The following is a 15,503-nucleotide window of genomic DNA, read 5'->3' as shown; positions in this document are numbered from 1 at the left end:
GTATGGTGTTAAATACTGTACACTGAGGTTACACGTACGACCAATTTCCAAGAACACAGGTTTTCATAGTATAAGTTTGACTGAGCTTGTGTGTCCCGCCTAGGCAAACTTCTCTGATGATGGTCCATCCCACTTTGTTAACATTATCAGCATGGGATGACAGCTTGATGTACTGTAATCCACATGTTGGCCCTGGCTGACCTCATTGGCCCTGGCTGACCTCATGTTGGCCCTGGCTGACCTCCAGGGCCAAACAGTGTCAATATAATGAACTTAAATATTTCAAAACTCCGGTGACCATTAAGGCCATGGGCTTCTTGTTTAACTGGAAACATTATCCTACCTTTGTTTTGGAACACTTAGCACTAGATATACAATATTAAACTGTAAAATCATTTATACAGCACTAGATATACAATATTAAACAGTAAAATCATTTATACAGCACTAGATATACAATATTAACTGTAAAATCATTTATACAGCACTAGATATACAATATTAAACAGTAAAATCATTTATACAGTACTAGATATACAATATTAAACTGTAAAATCATTTATACAGTACTAGATATACAATATTAAACAGTAAAATCATTTATACAGCACTAGATATACAATATTAACTGTAAAATCATTTATACAGCACTAGATATACAATATTAACTGTAAAATCATTTATACAGCACTAGATATACAATATTAAACAGTAAAATCATTTATACAGTACTAGATATACAATATTAAACAGTAAAATCATTTATACAGTACTAGATATACAATATTAAACTGTAAAATCATTTATACAGCACTAGATATACAATATTAAACAGTAAAATCATTTATACAGTACTAGATATACAATATTAAACAGTAAAATCATTTATACAGCACTAGATATACAATATTAACTGTAAAATCATTTATACAGCACTAGATATACAATATTAAACAGTAAAATCATTTATACAGTACTAGATATACAATATTAAACAGTAAAATCATTTATAAAGCACTAGATATATAATATTAACTTTAAAATCATTTATACAGTACTAGATATACAATATTAAACTGTAAAATCATTTATACAGCTCTAGATATACAATATTAAACAGTAAAATCATTTATACAGCGCTAGATATAGAATATTAAACAGTAAAATCATTTATACAGTACTAGATATACAATATTAAACAGTAAAATCATTTATACAGTACTAGATATACAATATTAAACTGTAAAATCATTTATACAGCGCTAAATATACAATATTAAACTGTAAAATCATTTATACAACACTAAATATACATGTACACTATTAACTGTAAAATTATTAATATTGAGATAGCTACAAATTAAGCTGAAAACATTTGAAATGACGGACGAATTGACGTTATACTGGCTATCAAACACATGCTTGTTAAGGACTCACACAACTAAATCAGCCAATCAGCTGGTGTTTCTCGTGAACCAAGTCCCTGAGGAAAATGTGTTTCTTAGGTTTGTAACTGTTTTCATGAGTAATTAATATATGGGTACTTTCTATACACGAAAATAAATTGTAGGGTCTTGAAGTTTGGAAAATCAAAAATATACACTCCTACTGAAAATAGAATGGCGTAGGATTAAAAAAAGTAAAAAGACGGGAATTCTCCAGGTAGGGGTTCCCCAGTGTACTGTTAATGTCAGGGTTACTGTCTTCCGAGTACCCGTGTGCTCTAATATGCCATTAAACATATACAATAACAATATTTATCCGATAGAAAAAACTTCAAACTTTAATTTGATATAAATTTCACATCATTTGAACTTCAAACGAGCGAATAACAATATTGATAATAACATATAGTAAATTATTTAGTTGTGTGAGTCCTTTAAACATTTGAAATGACGGACGAATTGACGTTATACTGACTATCAAACACATGCTTGTTAAACATTTGAAACTAGAACTGTCGCCAGGATGGCTGACTAATACCCCCGCAACCTGCACGAGACAATGGTGAATTGGAACTCTTAATTAGAGGCTAACTAAGATAACCCAGTAATATAGTGACCAGTTGCTAAAGCAACCATAATTTTGAGGAAAAGGAAGTGGCATGTACATCTACACATGGTCCTCTATGTTTGTGTGAAAGTTCATTGAAGTCGGCCCTTCTGTTTAGGAGGAGTTGTGCTGACAAAGTTAAAGTTATGGTTGCTATCGGAAACCCTGTTTATAGTGACCAGTTGCCATAGCAACCATAATTTAGAGAGAGAAAAATGGCATGCACATCCACACATGGTCTTCTATATTTGTGTGAAGTTTCAGTGAAATCCGCCCTTCGGCTTAGGAGGAGTTTTCCGGACAAAGTTAAAGTTATGGTTGCTATCGGAAAACCTGTTTATAGTGACCAGTTGCCATAGCAACCATAATTTAGCGAAAAAGAAAGTAACATGCACATCTACACATGATCATTAATATGTGTGTGAAGTTTCATTGAAATCGGCCCATCGGTTTAGGAGTTGTCCGGACAAAGTAAAAGTTATGGTTGTTATTGGAAAACCTGTTTATAGTGACCAGTTGCCATAGCAACCATAATTTAGAGAAAAAGAAAGTGGCATGTACATCCGCACATGGTCCTTTATATTTGTGTGAAGTTTCATTGAAATCGGCTCTTCGGTTTAGGAGTTGTCCGGACAAACTTAAAGTTATAGTCTTTTGTTTTATCGAGAACACCGCCATACAACTCTGGGTTAAATCTGTGTTGAGATACATTCTCAAACTAAGAACAAGGGTGGTGACAAAAGGATCAATTGGCACATGAACAAGGATCGAACATGTCCTGATATGTATTGCACACGGGTATTTTGTCCTTAATTGACAAATTCAGTTATAGCAGGATTACATGTTGGTAAATCCAGACTATGTATGTCACTAGAAGATCACTAATGTCCATATGTTGATGCGACCACTTCCGTCCATATGTTGATGCGACCACTTCCGTCCACATGCTGATAAGACCTCTTCCGTCCATATGTTGATATGACCACTTCCGTCCACATGTTGATAAGACCACTTCCGTCCACATGCTGATAAGACCACTTCCGTCCATATGTTGATATGACCACTTCCGTCCACATGTTGATGTGACCACTTCCGTCCACATGTTGATAAGACCACTTCTGTCCGTTTTCTCCAGTTAGAATTAAACGTCTTCATGGCCGAGCTTTTGTTGGAGAAGTATTCATCAAACCGCTTTGACCTGTACTGTAGACCTGTAGACGTGGATACATGAGACCTTTAGTTATAGTATACATAGGATTCGATCATCATATTCCATAGCGATATAGTCTATCCTACCATTATCCTATTCTCCAGATTTTTTTTTATTAGCAGTATTCGTAATAAAAAAGCTGAATTACTCTAAAGAACCTGTTTTAAACGTTCATCTTTGACGGGAGTATTATGGTATGGCGTTGTCTGTCCGGCCGGCGTAAGCTTTCGTTTGTCTAGCAATCTCCTGTATTTTTCGGCCGATCTCTTTTAAACTTGATGTTATGATCGTGATATCAAGTTGTGTCTCCCAGAAAACAATTCTTATTTATCTGTTTTTCCAAGAGTTAATGCTCTTTGTTCATTTCAGTATTGGAGTTTTGTATCGCTTTTCACCGCCTTCATTTTTGACCGATCCCTTTGGTAATTGGAAGACATTGTGATTTTAATATAATCAAATTGTGTGTCCTGGAAAGAACACCGGAGATCTCCTATATTCAACCATTTCTTTTTTAAACTTGGTAGGCCTTATAATCATATGTTGGTGTGTTTTCTAAAAAAGAATTATGATTCAACGCTTTTTGCCAAAATTATTGCCCTTTGTTTCTTTCAGAACTGGATTTTTATCTGGCGATTTCCTCCTATATTTTTGACCGATTTCTTTGAAACTTCTGTATAATTCAAATGCATAAGAGAAATTAACTAGCTCAAACACTGATTGCATTTCATGGTGGCTGTTGGCAAGGCGGGCAATGTCATCTGCGCATGTAGGGCAGGCTACATTGATGTCTCCAATGTGGGTTCCCATGGCAGTGCTAGTTATACTGTCCAGTATGGTGTTATTATATATCTTATAGAGCGTGGTTGAGAGCTTGGCTCCCTGTTTTGTTCCCTGTTTGAGCTGTACATCGTCTGAGAGGTTGTCTTCTATTTGACTTTGATGTTAGAATTCCTGTACATGTTCCTCGGTAGGATCCAGAGAGGTCCTGTCACTCCTGCATGGTAAAGATTGTTGGAAAGTATCTCATGGTTCACCGTGTCAAAGGCTTTTTGTGCATTTGCGTTACCAGAAACTTGTTCTCTTTTGCATGTATGATTGCCTCAGAGACCAGAAGGGCAGCCCCGAGGGGTGAAACTCCTGACGTAAAGCCACTCTGTAGTGGATTTTGTTTGAGATTAATAATTTACCCCAGTCTGGACTTCACGATGGCCTCCAAGACTTTGGAGAACGTGTTTGTGACTGTGATACCTCTATAATTGGATGGTATTGTTTTATCCTTTCCCTTTGTGAGTATATGTGTTAGTATCCCTTCTTTCATCGGATTGGTTATGTCCAGATTTTACAGTAACTTATTGAAATGTTTTGGCTAGGGTAGCTGCTAATTTATCCCCTACATATTTCAGATGTTCTGCTGATATGCCATTTGCATCCATGGCTTTTCCGGAGTTGAGACTTTTTATGGCTATCCACTTCTTTTTCTGACATAGGCTTGATCGTAGTGCCTTTTGAGACTTCAACTTCCACGATGACCGCATTTTGTATTTTTGAAAATGCTCTTTTGTTAAGTCGTTACTAATGACCGGTTGTGGTGTGGCTAATTGTTCTAGGATTTCCAAAGGTTTAGAATAGAGAATGTTGTTGACGTTGGTTACTTTAGTGTTTTTGGAGCTTGACGATCTTTGCTTGCTAACCAGTTTATAAATAGCTAACTGTCCCTCTGTGAGGAATTCATGATATCTCGATGAAGTTGGCTACGCTGGGATGCATAGGCTCTCCGTTGAAGTGCTCTTACTCTTCTTTTAATCGCCTTGGCTTTTTGGTGGAGTGCCAGGGATTCCACTTCGTTTTTAGATGTTCTTCGTTTTGCTTGTACTAATTTTGAATCTTTAAGGGCTTTAGCTATGTCCTCATTGGTGATTGCTTTTCCCACCTTTCTTAGAGTGATGCCCTAAAACTCAGTAAACTCTTACTCCTCGGCAACAGTTCATGGGTAACATTCACGGTAAATCACGTGACCGGGCAACATTTCATGGGTAACATTCACGGTAAATCACGTGACCGGGCAACATTTCATGGGTAACATTCACGGTAAATCATGTGACCGGGCAACAGTTCATGGGTAGCATTCACGGTAAATCATGTGACCGGGCAACAGTTCATGGGTAGCATTCACGGTAAATCATGTGACCGGGCAACAGTTCATGGGTAGCATTCACGGTAAATCATGTGACCGGGCAACAGTTCATGGGTAGCATTCACGGTAAATCATGTGATCGGACAACAGTTCATGGGTAGTATGTTTTATAATTATTGTAGTATGGAAATCTCAACACACCCTACAGATTACATTAATTTAATTTTTGCTGCATTTGTGGAGAAAATTTTTTTTTTTGAGAAATTAATTTAAAGTCATTATTGAAGCGATTTTGAGGTTTCAGTGGGGCAGGCGAAACATGTTATTAAAACTTACTATACTGACAAAGTGTTACAGGTGAGACATGTCATTAACACTTACTATACTGACAGTGGGACAGGTGAGACATGCCATTAAAACTTACTATACTGACAGAGTGGGACAGATGAGACATGTAATTAACACTTACTATACTGACAGTGGTACAGGTGAGACATGTCATTAACACTTACTATACTGACAGAGTGGGACAGGTGAGACATGTCATTAACACTTACTATACTGACAGTATGGGACAGGTGAGACATGTCATTAACACTTACTATACTGACAGTATGGGACAGGTGAGACATGCCATTAAAACTTACTATACTGACAGTATGGGACAGGTGAGACATGTCATTAACACTTACTATACTGACAGTATGGGACAGGTGAGACATGTCATTAACACTTACTATACTGACAGTGGGACAGGTGAGACATGCCATTAAAACTTACTATACTGACAGAGTGGTACAGGTGAGACATGTAATTAACACTTACTATACTGACAGTGTTACAGGTGAGACATGTAATTAACACTTACTATACTGACAGAGTGGTACAGGTGAGACATGTCATTAACTCTTACTATACTGACAGAGTGGTACAGGTGAGACACGTAATTAACATTTACTATACTGACAAAGTGGGACAGGTGAGACATGTAATTAAAACTTACTATACTGACAAAGTGGTACAGGTGAGACATGTCATTAACACTTACTTTACTGAAAAAGTGGTACAGACGAGACATGTAATTAAAACTTACTATACTGACAAAGTGGGACAGGTGAGATATGTAATTAACACTTACTATACTGACAGTGTTACAGGTGAGACATGTAATTAACACTTACTATACTGACAGAGTGGGACAGGTGGGACATGTAATTAACACTTACTATACTGACAAAGTGTTACAGGTGAGACATGTCATTAAAACGTACTATACTGACAAAGTGGGACAGGTGAGATATGTAATTAACACTTACTATACTGACAGTGTTACAGGTGAGACATGTAATTAAAACTTACTATACTGACAAAGTGGTACAGGTTAGACATGTAATTAACACTATACTGACAAAGTGGTAAAGGTGAGACATGTCATTAACACTTACTATACTGACAAAATGGGACAGGTGAGACATGTAATTAAAACTTACTATACTGACAAAGTGGGACAGGTGAGACATGTAATTAACACTTACTTTACTGAAAAAGTGGTACAGACGAGACATGTCATTAACACTTACTATGCTGACAAAGTGGGACAGGTGAGATATGTAATTAACACTTACTATACTGACAGAGTGGGACAGGTGGGACATGTAATTAAAACTTACTATACTGACAAAGTGTTACAGGTGAGACATGTCATTAAAACTTACTATACTGACAAAGTGGGACAGGTGAGATATGTAATTAACACTTACTATACTGACAGTGTTACAGGTGAGACATGCAATTAAAACTTACTATACTGACAAAGTGGTACAGGTTAGACATGTAATTAACACTATACTGACAAAGTGGTACAGACGAGACATGTAATTAAAACTTATTATACTGACAAAGTGGTACAGGTGAGACATGTCATTAACACTTACTATACTGACAAAGTGGGACAGGTGGGACATGTAATTAACACTTACTATACTGACAGTATGGGACAGGTGAGACATCTAATTAAAACTTACTATACTGACAAAATGGGACAGACGAGACAGGTCATTAAAACTTACTATACCGACAGTGGGACAGGTGAGACATGTCATTAACACTTACTATACTGACAGGGGGTTACAGGTGAGACGTGTCATTACACTTACTATACTGACAGTGGTACAGGTGTGACATGTCATTAACACTTACTATACTGACAGTGGTACAGGTGAGACATGTAGTTAACACTTACTATACTGACAGAGTGGGACAGGTGGGACATGTAATTAACACTTACTATACTGACAAAGTGGTACAGGTGAGACATGTCATTAACACTTACTATACTGACAGTATGGGACAGGTGAAACATGTCACTAACACTTACTATACTGACAGCATGGGACAGGTGAGACATCTAATTAAAACTTACTATACTGACAAAATAGGACAGACGAGACAGGTCATTAAAACTTACTATACCGACAGTGGGACAGGTGAGACATGTCATTAACACTTACTATACTGACAGGGGGTTACAGGTGAGACGTGTCATTACACTTACTATACTGACAGTGGTACAGGTGTGACATGTCATTAACACTTACTATACTGACAAAGTGGGACAGGTGAGACATGTAGTTAAAACTTACTATACTGACAAAGTGGGACAGGTGAGACATGTCATTAACACTTACTATACTGACAGAGTGGTACAGACGAGACATGTCATCACACTTACTATACTGACAGTGGTACAGGTGAGACATGTCATTACACTTACTATACTGACAAAGTGGGACAGGTGAGACATGTAATTAAAACTTACTATACTGACAAAGTGGGACAGGTGAGACATGTAATTAAAACTTACCATACTGACAGAGTGGTACAGACGAGACATGTCATTAACACTTACTATACTGACAGTGGTACAGGTGAGACATGTCATTACACTTACTATACTGACAAAGTGGGACAGGTGAGACATGTAATTAAAACTTACCATACTGACAGAGTGGTACAGACGAGACATGTCATTAACACTTACTATACTGACAAAGTGGGATAGGCGAGAGTTTTAATTACGTGTAATTCTTGTAATGGATTTGATGTATATAATATGCAGCATAGGAAAAAAGTTTTCTCAGATGAAAAGATTCGTTCTCCATCGAAATATTTATCTTTAAATTTTATTATTTCGGTATCTTCATTCATAAAATTTTCACAAGAACATATTTATTAGTAAAGTCAATGAAGACCACATGGATCTGATGTTTTTCTGTACCTATATTGTAATTAATGCACACATACGAAAAAGGCAAACAGATATTTAATGATAACAAGGCACTTTACCAAAATACTTAGTGGCTGTTTCTTGTTTTTCCTTAATGACGGTATGGAGTTGTAACTGATTTAGTGATGTAGAGTCAGATTGTGTGATATGTACTGCGGACATCCGATTTATGAAAATAAGAACCCTATCTAACCGTGTATCGTGTTTGCATAACATCGGTAATCATCGGCGGTTAATAGAAAACACGTAACAGAAACGGCTTTTCTCCCGAGAAACAGAATGACTTTGAGTTATGGGGCGTCCTAACAATCACGGATTGGCGTGTGTATGGAATGTTTACGCGTTTGTTTACCGACCCCCGGGAGGACACATATTTACTATGATGACGTCACCACTCGACGCCTTACTAACGAAACATCTACTAAAGTCATATTGACACGTTTATCGCCATAACCAAAGACTAACTTTCTAATACAAGTCCTGGCTACATATAAATCATATGTACAATTGTATACCAATATAGATATAGATAGCTGTTGGTGGAAGTCTGTATGGGGACGGTATATATCACCTTAGATGTTGGTGGAAGTCTTTATAGGGACGGTGTATATCACCTTAGCTGTTGGTGGAAGTCTGTATAGGGACGGTGTATATCACCTTAGCTGCTGATGGAAGTCTGTATAGGGACGGCGTATATCACCTGAGCTGTTGGTGGAAATCTGTATGGGGACGGTGTATATCACCTTAGTTGTTGATGGAAGTCTTTATAGGGACGGTGTATATCACCTTAGCTGTTGGTGGAAGTCTGTATAGGGACGGTGTATATCACCTTAGCTGTTGGTGGAAATCTGTATGGGGACGGTGTATATCACCTTAGCTGTTGGTGGAAATCTGTATGTGGACGGTGTATATCACCTTAGCTGTTGGTAGAAGTCTGTATGGGGACGGTGTATATCACCTTAGCTGTTGGTGGAAGTCTGTATAGGGACGGTGTATATCACCTTAGCTGTTGGTGGAAGTCTGTATAGAGACGGTGTATATCACCTTAGCTGTTGGTGGAAGTCTGTATGGGGACGGTGTATATCACCTTAGCTGTTGGTGGAAGTCTGTATGGGGACGGTGTATATCACCTTAGCTGTTGGTGGAAGTCTGTATGGGGACGGTGTATATCACCTTAGCTGTTGGTGGAAGTCTGTATAGAGACGGTGTATATCACCTTAGCTGTTGGTGGAAGTCTTTATAGGGACGGTGTATATCACCTTAGCTGTTGGTAGAAGTCTGTATAGGGACGGTGTATATCACCTTAGCTGTTGGTGGAAGTCTGTATGGGGACGGTGTATATCACCTTAGCTGTTGGTGGAAGTCTGTATAGGGACGGTGTATATCACCTTAGCTGTTGATGGAAGTCTGTATAGAGACGGTGTATATCACCTTAGCTGTTGGTGGAAGTCTGTATAGAGACGGTGTATATCACCTTAGCTGTTGGTAGAAGTCTGTATAGGGACGGTGTATATCACCTTAGCTGTTGGTGGAAGTCTGTATAGGGACGGTGTATATCACCTTAGCTGTTGGTGGAAGTCTGTATAGGGACGGTGTATATCACCTTAGCTGTTGGTGGAAGTCTTTATAGGGACGGTGTATATCACCTTAGCTGTTGGTAGAAGTCTGTATAGGGACGGTGTATATCACCTTAGCTGTTGGTGGAAGTCTGTATGGGGACGGTGTATATCACCTTAGCTGTTGGTGGAAGTCTGTATGGGGACGGTGTATATCACCTTAGATGTTGATGGAAGTCTGTATAGGGACGGTGTATATCACCTTAGCTGTTGGTGGAAGTCTTTATAGGGACGGTGTATATCACCTTAGCTGTTGGTGGAAGTCTGTATAGGGACGGTGTATATCACCTTAGCTGTTGGTGGAAGTCTGTATAGGGACGGTGTATATCACCTTAGCTGTTGGTGGAAGTCTGTATAGGGACGGTGTATATCACCTTAGCTGTTGGTGGAAGTCTGTATAGAGACGGTGTATATCACCTTAGCTGTTGGTGGAAGTCTGTATAGGGACGGTGTATATCACCTTAGCTGTTGGTGGAAGTCTGTATAGGGACGGTGTATATCACCTTAGCTGTTGGTGGAAGTCTTTATAGGGACGGTGTATATCACCTTAGCTGTTGGTGGAAGTCTGTATGGGGACGGTGTATATCACCTTAGCTGTTGGTGGAAGTCTGTATAGGGACGGTGTATATCACCTTAGCTGTTGGTGGAAGTCTGTATGGGGACGGTGTATATCACCTTAGCTGTTGGTGGAAGTCTGTATAGGGACGGTGTATATCACCTTAGCTGTTGGTGGAAGTCTGTGTGGGGACGGTGTATATCACCTTAGCTGTTGGTGGAAGTCTTTATAGGGACGGTGTATATCACCTTAGCTGTTGGTGGAAGTCTTTATAGGGACGGTGTATATCACCTTAGCTGTTGATGGAAGTCTTTATAGGGACGGTGTATATCACCTTAGCTGTTGATGGAAGTCTGTATAGGGACGGTGTATATCACCTTAGCTGTTGGTGGAAGTCTGTATGGGGACGGTGTATATCACCTTAGCTGTTGGTGGAAGTCTTTATAAGGACGGTGTATATCACCTTAGTTGTTGGTGGAAGTCTTTATGGAGACGGTGTATATCACCTTAGCTGTTGGTGGAAGTCTGTATGGGGACGATGTATATCACCTTAGCTGTTGGTGGAAGTCTGTATGGGGACGGTGTATATCACCTTAGCTGTTGGTGGAAGTCTGTATGGGGACGGTGTATATCACCTTAGCTGTTGGTGGAAGTCTGTATGGGGACGGTGTATATCACCTTAGCTGTTGATGGAAGTCTGTATGGGGACGGTGTATATCACCTTAGCTGTTGATGGAAGTCTGTATGGGGACGGTGTATATCACCTTAGATGTTGGTGGTAGTCTGTATGGGGACGGTGTATATCACCTTAGCTGTTGGTGGAAGTCTGTATAGGGACGGTGTATATCACCTTAGCTGTTGATGGAAGTCTGTATGTGGACGGTGTATATCACCTTAGATGTTGATGGAAGTCTGTATGGGGACGGTGTATATCACCTTAGCTGTTGGTGGAAGTCTGTATGGGGACGGTGTATATCACCTTAGCTGTTGGTGGAAGTCTGTATAGCGACGGTGTATATCACCTTAGCTGTTGATGGAAGTCTGTATGGGGACGATGTATATCACCTTAGCTGTTGGTGGAAGTCTGTATGGGGACGGTGTATATCACCTTAGTTGTTGGTGGAAGTCTGTATGGGGACGGTGTATATCACCTTAGCTGTTGGTGGAAGTCTGTATGGGGACGGTGTATATCACCTTAGCTGTTGGTGGAAGTCTGTATGGGGACGGTGTATATCACCTTAGCTGTTGGTGGAAGTCTGTATGGGGACGGTGTATATCACCTTAGCTGTTGGTGGAAGTCTTTATAGGGACGGTGTATATCACCTTAGCTGTTGGTGGAAGTCTTTATGGGGACGGTGTATATCACCTTAGCTGTTGGTGGAAGTCTTTATAGGGACGGTGTATATCACCTTAGCTGTTGATGGAAGTCTTTATAGGGACGGTGTATATCACCTTAGCTGTTGGTGGAAGTCTGTATGGGGACGTTGTATATCACCTTAGATGTTGGTGGAAGTCTGTATGGGGACGGTGTATATCACCTTAGCTGTTGGTGGAAGTCTGTATGGGGACGGTGTATATCACCTTAGCTGTTGGTGGAAGTCTTTATAGGGACGGTGTATATCACCTTAGCTGTTGGTGGAAGTCTTTATAGGGACGGTGTATATCACCTTAGCTGTTGATGGAAGTCTGTATGTGGACGGTGTATATCACCTTAGCTGTTGGTGGAAGTCTGTATGGGGACGGTGTATATCACCTTAGCTGTTGGTGGAAGTATGTATGGGGACGGTGTATATCACCTTAGATATTGGTGGAAGTCTGTATAGGGACGGTGTATATCACCTTAGATATTGGTGGAAGTCTGTATGGGGACGGTGTATATCACCTTAGCTGTTGGTGGAAGTCTGTATGGGGACGGTGTATATCACCTTAGCTGTTGGTGGAAGTCTGTATAGGGACGGTGTATATCACCTTAGCTGTTGGTGGAAGTCTGTATGGGGACGGTGTATATCACCTTAGCTGTTGATGGAAGTCTTTATAGGGACGGTGTATATCACCTTAGCTGTTGATGGAAGTCTGTATGGGGACGGTGTATATCACCTTAGCTGTTGGTGGAAGTCTGTATGGGGACGGTGTATATCACCTTAGCTGTTGGTGGAAGTCTGTATGGGGACGGTGTATATCACCTTAGCTGTTGGTGGAAGTCTGTATGGGGACGGTGTATATCACCTTAGCTGTTGGTGGAAGTCTGTATGGGGACGGTGTATATCACCTTAGCTGTTGATGGACGTCTGTATAGGGACGGTGTATATCACCTTAGCTGTTAGTGGAAGTCTGTATGGGGACGGTGTATATCACCTTAGCTGTTGATGGAAGTCTGTATGGGGACGGTGTATATCACCTTAGCTGTTGGTGGAAGTCTGTATGGGGACGGTGTATATCACCTTAGCTGTTGATGGAAGTCTTTATAGAGACGGTGTATACCACCTTAGCTGTTGGTGGAAGTCTGTATAGGGACGGTGTATATCACCTTAGCTGTTGGTGGAAGTCTGTATGGGGACGGTGTATATCACCTTAGCTGTTGGTGGAAGTCTGTATGGGGACGGTGTATATCACCTTAGCTGTTGGTGGAAGTCTGTATGGGGACGGTGTATATCACCTTAGCTGTTGGTGGAAGTCTGTATAGGGACGGTGTATATCACCTTAGATGTTGGTGGAAGTCTTTATAGAGACGGTGTATACCACCTTAGCTGTTGGTGGAAGTCTGTATAGGGACGGTGTATATCACCTTAGCTGTTGATGGAAGTCTGTATGGGGACGGTGTATATCACCTTAGCTGTTGGTGGAAGTCTTTATAGGGACGGTGTATATCACCTTAGCTGTTGGTGGAAGTCTGTATGGGGACGGTGTATATCACCTTAGATGTTGGTGGAAGTCTGTATGGGAACGGTGTATATCACCTTAGCTGTTGGTGGAAGTCTGTATGGGAACGGTGTATATCACCTTAGCTGTTGGTGGAAGTCTGTATGGGGACGGTGTATATCACCTTAGCTGTTGGTGGAAGTCTGTATGGGAACGGTGTATATCACCTTAGCTGTTGGTGGAAGTCTGTATGGGGACGGTGTATATCACCTTAGCTGTTGGTGGAAATCTGTATGGGAACGGTGTATATCACCTTAGCTGTTGGTGGAAGTCTGTATGGGGACGATGTATATCACCTTAGCTGTTGGTGAAGTCTGTATGGGGACGGTGTATATCACCTTAGCTGTTGGTGGAAGTCTTTATAGGGACGGTGTATATTACCTTAGCTGTTGGTGGAAGTCTTTATAGGGACGGTGTATATCACCTTAGCTGTTGATGGAAGTCTGTATGGGGACGGTGTATATCACCTTAGCTGTTGGTGGAAGTCTGTATGGGGACGGTGTATATCACCTTAGCTGTTGGTGGAAGTCTGTATGGGGACGGTGTATATCACCTTAGCTGTTGGTGGAAGTCTGTATAGGGACGGTGTATATCACCTTAGCTGTTGATGGAAGTCTGTATGGGGACGGTGTATATCACCTTAGATGTTGGTGGAAGTCTGTATGGGGACGGTGTATATCACCTTAGCTGTTGATGGAAGTCTGTATGGGGACGGTGTATATCACCTTAGATGTTGATGGAAGTCTTTATAGGGACGGTGTATATCACCTTAGCTGTTGATGGAAGTCTGTATGGGGACGGTGTATATCACCTTAGCTGTTGGTGGAAGTCTGTATGGGGACGGTGTATATCACCTTAGCTGTTGATGGAAATCTGTATGGGGACGGTGTATATCACCTTAGCTGTTGATGGAAGTCTGTATGGGGACGGTGTATATCACCTTAGCTGTTGATGGAAGTCTGTATGGGGACGGTGTATATCACCTTAGATGTTGATGGAAGTCTTTATAGGGACGGTGTATATCACCTTAGCTGTTGATGGAAGTCTGTATGGGGACGGTGTATATCACCTTAGCTGTTGGTGGAAGTCTGTATGGGGACGGTGTATATCACCTTAGCTGTTGATGGAAGTCTGTATGGGGACGGTGTATATCACCTTAGCTGTTGATGGAAGTCTGTATGGGGACGGTGTATATCACCTTAGATGTTGGTGGAAGTCTGTATGGGGACGGTGTATATCACCTTAGCTGTTGGTGGAAGTCTGTATGGGGACGGTGTATATCACCTTAGCTGTTGGTGGAAGTCTGTATGGGGACGGTGTATATCACCTTAGCTGTTGGTGGAAGTCTGTATGGGGACGGTGTATATCACCTTAGCTGTTGATGGAAGTCTGTATGGGGACGGTGTATATCACCTTAGCTGTTGATGGAAGTCTGTATGGGGACGGTGTATTTATTGGAATTGTTAAATGAAATGTAGTGTTATTGTATAATTCATTATGAATTAAACTTAGTAATTGAGTTGTATAAACACAGCGGAAGAATTGGTGTGGCAGTGTTTCAGTTTCGGAGTTGCACAAGTGACATATTCCATTTGATATATTCATTACATGCAGTCTTTTCTCTGTATATATTATTCTGTGAGTGCATTTCCATTGATATTCCTTCATTTGTTTGTTATTGCTTTGTCAGTTTTTGTTTCAGATTTCCCCATATTTTATACCATACTATT

Source organism: Pecten maximus, chromosome 7, assembly GCF_902652985.1.
Source record: "Pecten maximus chromosome 7, xPecMax1.1, whole genome shotgun sequence".
NCBI lineage: Eukaryota > Metazoa > Mollusca > Bivalvia > Pectinida > Pectinidae > Pecten > Pecten maximus.
The sequence above is the reverse complement of the archived record's forward strand: the minus strand, read 5'-3'. Positions refer to the sequence as shown.